The 7,104-nt window shown below is 43.3% G+C and overlaps 1 protein-coding gene across 1 annotated transcript in view; it reads left to right on the forward strand.

The window, feature by feature from the left end:
• ADAM12 (ADAM metallopeptidase domain 12) overlaps window positions 1-7,104 on the forward strand; it is a 360,531-nt gene that overhangs the window by 25,715 nt on the left and 327,712 nt on the right. The gene's annotated exons all lie outside the window — the stretch shown is intronic.

A 7,104-nucleotide genomic window follows, 5' to 3' on the forward strand; every position in this document is an offset into this window, starting at 1 on the left:
AAGGAGACTTCTGTTTTGGGCCCCGCGTGCCCTCCCCAGCCGAGACTGCACCCACCTTCTGGGAGACATGTCAGCGGGGTACAAACGGGCACCCTTTTATCTTTGGGAATGCAGCTGCTTTTTTAGACTTGATAGCATGCAGGGTGGAAAGACCAAAAGCTTTGGAATGTACAGAGACAGCTTCAGACCCCTGAAGAGCCTCTGCCTTGCTGTGTAATGTCGGACCAGTGGCTAGCCCTTGTTGAGTCTGTCTGCCATTCGTAAAGGAGGTGATGATGGTGACCTCGCTGCCTGACAGCTCCCTCGTTGTGCTAAGTAGAACTCAGCTGTGCTCCTTTCCCTTCATTCCTGCTCGCCTTTCTGCTTACACTAGGGCAGGGCTCCTCACCCTCAGCCCCACTGCCACTGGGACTGCTTGTGTGTTAGTTCTCTGTTGCGTGTGTAGGGGAAAGTGGCTGTTGCTGTGTGTCATAAGGATGTTCAGCAGCTTCTCTGGTCTTTACCCACGAGATGTCAGTAGCTCCCTCCTTCCCAGCCAAGTCAACTCAAGATGGCTGGGGCATGGGGAGTGTCCATGATTACAGCCCCTGCCCTTGGGGACAGCTGAGAAGGGTAAGGATACAGTTACTGGGAACCTTTGCTTTGGATGGAGCCAAACCAAAAACTGGCAAACTTTTTTTTTTGATAGTTCTAATAGAGAATATTTAAATTTTTTGATAGTTGTAATACTTAATTACTCATTGGAAAAGACCCTGATGCTGGAAAAGATTGAGGGCAGGAGGAGAAAGGGACGACAGAGGATGAGATGGTTGGATGGCATCACTGACTCAATGGACATGAGTTTGAGTAAACTCTGGGAGTTGGTGATGGACAGGGAGGCCTGGTGTGCTGCAGTCCATGGGGTCACAGAGAGTCAGACACGACTGAGTGACTGAACTGAACTGAATACTTAATTATTATTTTTTTGAACTGGGGTAGAGCTGCTTTACAATGTTGTGTTAGTTTCTGCTGTACAACACAGTGAAGCAGCTACATGTGTACAGATATCCCCTCCCTCTTGGGTCCCTGTTTTAATGAAGAGTAATTATTCAGCTGTATGGTTCCCACAATCTCCGTCACAGATAATGCAACTTTACTTCTATAGCTTAAACGGTAGAAGCAGCCGTGGATATTAAGTGAACCAGTGTTTGTGGTTGTGTTCCAGTAAAATTTATTTGTGTACATTCCCTGGTGGCTTGGCAGTAAGAATCGTCCTGCCAATGCAAGGAGACACAAGGGACGCAGGTTTGATCTTTGGGTCGGGAGGATTCCCCTGGAGGAGGGCATGGCCACCCACTCCAGTATTCTTGCCTGGAGAATCTCATGGACAGAGGAGCCTGACGGGCCACAGTCCATGGGGTCACAAGAGTTGGACACGACCGAGTTAGCACATAGCAGTCTGCACGTGGACACTGTAATTTGAATTTTAGAATGTTCCTGAGACATGAAATAGTCTTCTCTTATTCATATTTTTTTAGCCATTAAGAAATGTGAAACTCATTCTTAGCGCTCAGGCAGTGGGGTGGATGTGGTCCTCGGACTGTAGTTGGCGACCCCCGGGCCAGACATACCCCAGATAGCATCACATCAAGCACCCCCGTGCATGATGTAGGAGAGGAAGCAGGGACGCGAATGACAGGGCTGACGGCTGGACTCTGACATCTAGTCTTCCCATGGCGCTCGGCTGCCTCCCAGAAAATCTGTAGCTTTCTTTCCCTTTGTTCATTGTCAGGACGGGTTCATAAATTTGGAATCCAGAGGCAAAGTCTCGGCTCAGAGGGACGCCGTGGGGAGCTCTGGCCAGCGCTTCCCCCAGCCATCAGCCCTGCTCTCCAGGGAGCTCTGGCTTCCTTCATCTGCATGGGAGGGCTCCAGCCCCGCTCCCGAGGTCTTTCCTGCTCACCCTTCCTCTTTGGTCAGCAAGCAAGGAGGAGCAGGCAAGCCAGCATACTGCGTTCCGTTCCACCTCGTCCCTCCTGCTGGATTCCCGCCTCGAGTCAAGGAGGGCTCTGGGCTTCATCTCCACCGTGCTGTCCACAAACTTATTTATTTCTCATGACCTCTTAGCAAGGCCTTACTAGCATTTCCCAAAAAGTTGTCTATTGAATCAAATCAGGTCTCCCTACAGTTTCTGCAACTTTTTTTTCTTTTCCTCAAACATGTAGTGTCCTCAGAGACCGGGGCCTTCTTAAAAATTACATTTTTAAATAAAGTTGAATAATACTAGGAGATAGGGTGGTTTGTTTAAAAAGACAGACAAAATATATATATATTTATAATCCTTGGGTAAGACTCTCCATGTTTGACTGGTGTGTTGGGCATATTTGAAATTAAGAAAAAAAAGGAGTGGGACGAATTCTGTTTTCAGTTTTTCATCCATTCATCCAAAGATGTGTGCGTGCCTACTGTGTCCCAGGTTCAAGGTCAAGTTCCCATGATACAAGCATGGACAAGACTCTGTGCTGCCCCTGAGGAGCCCAGAGTTTCGTGAAATAAGGTTGTAATAAATTTAAATAAGTATTTAATAAGAGATATGTAATTTTTAAAGTGAGCAATTTTAGAATAGCTGTACTTTTTTTTTTCAGGAAGTTGCTTGATGCTTATTTAAAAATTTTAATTGAGTAGAGTTGACTGACAATGTTGCTTCAGTTTCAGGCTACAGCAAAGCGGTTCAGTTATACATGTGTGTATGTGTGTCTAGTCTTTCTTCAGAAAAAAATAGAATGACTTTAGATTTACTGAAAAATGGCAAAGATAGTATGGGACGGTCCCATATCCCCCATACCAAGTTTAGCTCTTAGTCCCATTTACATGTACATGATACGTTTGAAGCAATTAATGATACATGGTTTTCATATTTTAACTTGAACTTTTTGAATAAGAGACAAGGGCTCTAGAGATCAAGGACATTTAGAAGAACATATAGTTTCTAGAATGGATGATAATTTATAGATCAGAGTTCAGATGAAAAAGGCAATCTTCCCAAGAGATACTTTGTGTGTGTTGATGTTGAATTTAACAGTTTCGTATCATGTGAAGGCTGGGGCTTCCCTGGTGGGAAGGTATCTGCTTTATTGACTATGCCAAAGCCTTTGACTGTGTGGATCACAATAAACTGTGGAAAATTCTGAAAGAGATGGGCATACCAGACCACCTGACCTGCCTCTTAAGAAACCTGTATGCCAGTCAGGAAGCAACAGTTAGAACTGGACATGGAACAACAGACTGGTTCCAAATAAGAAAAGGAGTACGTCAAGGCTGTATATTGTCACCCTGCTTATTTAACTTCTATGCAGAGTACATCATGAGAAACGCTGGGCTGGAGGAAGCACAGGCTGGAATCAAGATTGCTGGGCCAAATATCAATAACCTCAGATATGCAGATGACACCACCCTTATGGCAGAAAGTGAAGAGGAACTCAAAAGCCTCTTGATGAAAGTGAAAGAGGAGAGTGAAAAAGTTATCTTAAAGCTCAACATTCAGAAAACCAAGATTATGGCATCTGGTCCCATCACTTCATGGCAAATAGATGGGGAAACAGTGGCTGACTTTATTTTTCTGGGCTCTAAAATCACTGCAGATGGTGATTACAGCCATGAAATTAAGACTCTTACTCCTTGGAAGGAAAGTTATGACCAACCTAGACAACATATTAAAAAGCAGAGACATTACTTTGCCAACAAGGGCTATGGTTTTTCCAGTGGTCATGTATGGATGTGAGAGTTGGACTGTGAAGAAAGCTGAGTGTTGAAGAATTGATGCTTTTGAACTGTGTTGTTGGAGAAGACTCTTGAGAGTCCCTTGGACTGCAAGGAGATCAAACCAGTCCATTCTAAAGGAGGTCAGTCCTGGGTGTTCATTAGAAGGACTGATGTTTAAGCTGAAACTGCAATACTTTGGCCACCTGATGCGAAGAGCTGACTCATTTGAAAAGACCCTGATGCTGGGAAAGATTGAAGGCAGGAGAAGGGGATGACAGAAGATGAGATGGTTGGATGGCATCACTGACTCAGTGGACATGGGTTTGGGTGGACTCGAGAGTTGTTGATGGACAGGGAGGCCTGGCGTGCTGCGGTTCATGGGGTCGCAAAGAGTCGGACACGACTGAGCGTGTGAAGACTGGACTGAACTGAATTGATTCAGGTATCACGTTACATTTAGTCATCTCATATCCTCAGGCTCTACTTGGTTGTGGCAATTTCCCATGCTTTCTGTTTTTGATGATATTGGCAGTGTGAGGAGTGAGTTAAGGATGTTGTAGGATATCTGTTGACTGGGATTTGTCTGACGTGTTTCTCATGATTGAACTGGGGTTATCTATTTTGAAGAGAAGTCCACAGAGATGAAGTACTGCTCCCGTTACACCGTATGGAGGGCACCCACTGTCAAGGGGACTTGTCGCTGTTGGCGTCAGCCTTGATCGGCCGCCCCAGGTCCTGTTTGCCAACTTTCTCCACTAGGTAGTTCCCGTGTTTCCTTCCTTTCTATCCTGAATTCTTTAGAAGGAGGTCACCGTGCATATCCACACTTAAGGATGTATGTTCACCTCCTTCAAGGTTGAAGTAGCTACGTAAGTTCCTTTGAAGTGTTCTGCATGTGAGATTTGTCTACTTCCCCTATTCATTTATACATTCAGTCGTTTATTTATCAGCTTGGACTCAGGGATATTTATTTTATGTTTTGGGATGTAATCCAGCACTATTTTTTGTTGTTCAAACTGTTCCTACTTTGGCCAATGAGGATTCTTTCTATCTGCTCATGTGTCCCTTTGATATAAGGTACTGGTTGTTCTCATTGCTCCTGTAGTATTATCACTTCTTGGTTTTCTCAACTGACAAAGTAAGGAAGTTTATGTATGTGCTTTGCTGGATTAAAAGGAAAAACAAATCTTGAATGCTGGATCATGATTGAGTCACACTTTACAATGTATTTAATTTTTTAAATTGTATAATAGGAAATATAGCAGGAATTTGGCTTTTAAAATGTAGGTATACCTATACAGGGCTTCCCTGGTGACTTGGAAGCTAAAGAATCTGCCTGCAATGCGGGAGACCTATGTTTGCTCCCTGGGTCAGGACGATCCCCTGGAGAAGAGACTGGCTACCCACTTCAGTGTTCTTGTCTGGAGAATTCCGTGGAATGAGAAGTCTGGCAGGCTACAATTCATGGGGTTGCAAAGAGTCAGATGTGACGGAACGACTAGCACACACCTATACAGGTTAAAAAAGAAGAATGGCTCTTTTTAGTAAACTATATCAATTCTTAAAATCAATCCAAATCATTTGTTCTTTTCCCTAAAATGTTATTTTAAAAGTTTAAGTCTCTAGCATTTGGACCTAACTCTAACTTTTAACACTCTTTGAGTTGGTCCATGTCTCAAGGCTGCCTTTCTGCTAATTACTTCAAATTAATTTGTTCTCTTCTTAGAAATCAAAGAAAAAAGGGCTTCCCTGATAGCTCAGTTGGTAAAGAGTCTGCCTGCAATGCAGGAGACCCCGGTTCTATTCCTGGGTCAGGAAGATCCACTGGAGAAGGGATAGCTACCCACTCCAGTATTCTTGGGTTTCCCTGGTGGCTCAGCTGGTAAAGAATCCACCTGCAATGTGGGAGACCTGGATTCCATCCCTGGGTTGGAAAGATCCCCTGGAAGGGAATGGCTACCCACTCCAGTATTCTGGCCTGGAGAATTACATGGACTATATAGTCCTTGGGGTCACAAAGAGTCAGACACGTAGTTTTCTTTTTTTGTGGCATCTTTGTCAAGTTTTGGTATTAGGGTGATGGGGGCCTCATAGAATGAGTTTGGAAGTTTACCTTCCTCTGCAATTTTCTGGAAGAGTTTGAGTAGGATAGGTGTTAGCTCTTCTCTAAATTTTTGGTGGAATTCAGCTGTGAAGCCGTCTGGACCTGGGCTTTTGTTTGCTGGAAGATTTCTGATTACAGTTTCAATTTCCATGCTTGTGATGGGTCTGTTAAGATTTTTCATTTCTTCCTGGTTCAGTTTTGGAAAGTTGTACTTTTCTAAGAATTTGTCCATTTCTTCCATGTTGTCCATTTTATTGGCATATAATTGCTGATAGTAGTCACTTATGATCCTTTGTATTTCTGTGTTGTCTGTTGTGATCTCTCCATTTTCATTTCTAATTTTATTGATTTGATTTTTCTCCCTTTGTTTCTTGATGAGTCTGGCTAATGGTTTGTCAATTTTATTTATCCTTTCAAATAACCAGCTTTTAGCTTTGTTGATTTTTGCTATGGTCTCTTTTGTTTCTTTTGCATTTATTTCTTCCCTAATTTTTAAGATTTCTCCATGAAAATATGCTCAAAATCACTCATTATCAGAGAAATGCAAATCAAAACCACAATGAGGTACCATTTCACGCCAGTCAGAATGGCTGTGATCCAAAAGTCTACAAGCAATAAATACTGGAGAGGGTGTGGAGAAAAGGGACCCCTCTTACACTGTTGGTGGGAATGCAAACTAGTACAGCCACTATGGAGAACAGTGTGGAGATTCCTTTAAAAACTGGAAATAGAACTGCCTTATGACCCAGCAATCCCATTGCTGGGCATATACACCGAGGAAACCAGAACTGAAAGAGACACGTGTACCCCAATGTTCATCACAGCACTGTTTATAATAGCCAGGACATGGAAGCAACCTAGATGTCCATCAGCAGATGAATGGATAAGAAAGCTGTGGTACATATACACAATGGAGTATTACTCAGCCATTAAAAAGAATACATTTGAATCAGTTCTAATGAGGTGGATGAAACTGGAGCCTATTATACAGAGTGAATTAAGCCAGAAAGAAAAACACCAATACAGTATACTAACGCATATATATGGAATTTAGAAAGATGGTAACGACAACCCTGTATGTGAGACAGCAAAAGAGACACAGATGTATAAAACAGTCTTTTGGACTCTGTGGAAGAGAGGGAGGGTGGGATGACTTGGGAGAATGGCATTGAAACATGTATAATATCATGTAAGAAACGAATCACCAGTCCAGGTTTGATGCAGGATACAGGATGCTTGGGGCTGGTGCACTGGGATGA

Source organism: Bison bison, unplaced genomic scaffold, assembly GCF_000754665.1.
Source record: "Bison bison bison isolate TAMUID 2011002044 unplaced genomic scaffold, Bison_UMD1.0 scf7180017864456, whole genome shotgun sequence".
Lineage (NCBI taxonomy): Eukaryota > Metazoa > Chordata > Mammalia > Artiodactyla > Bovidae > Bison > Bison bison.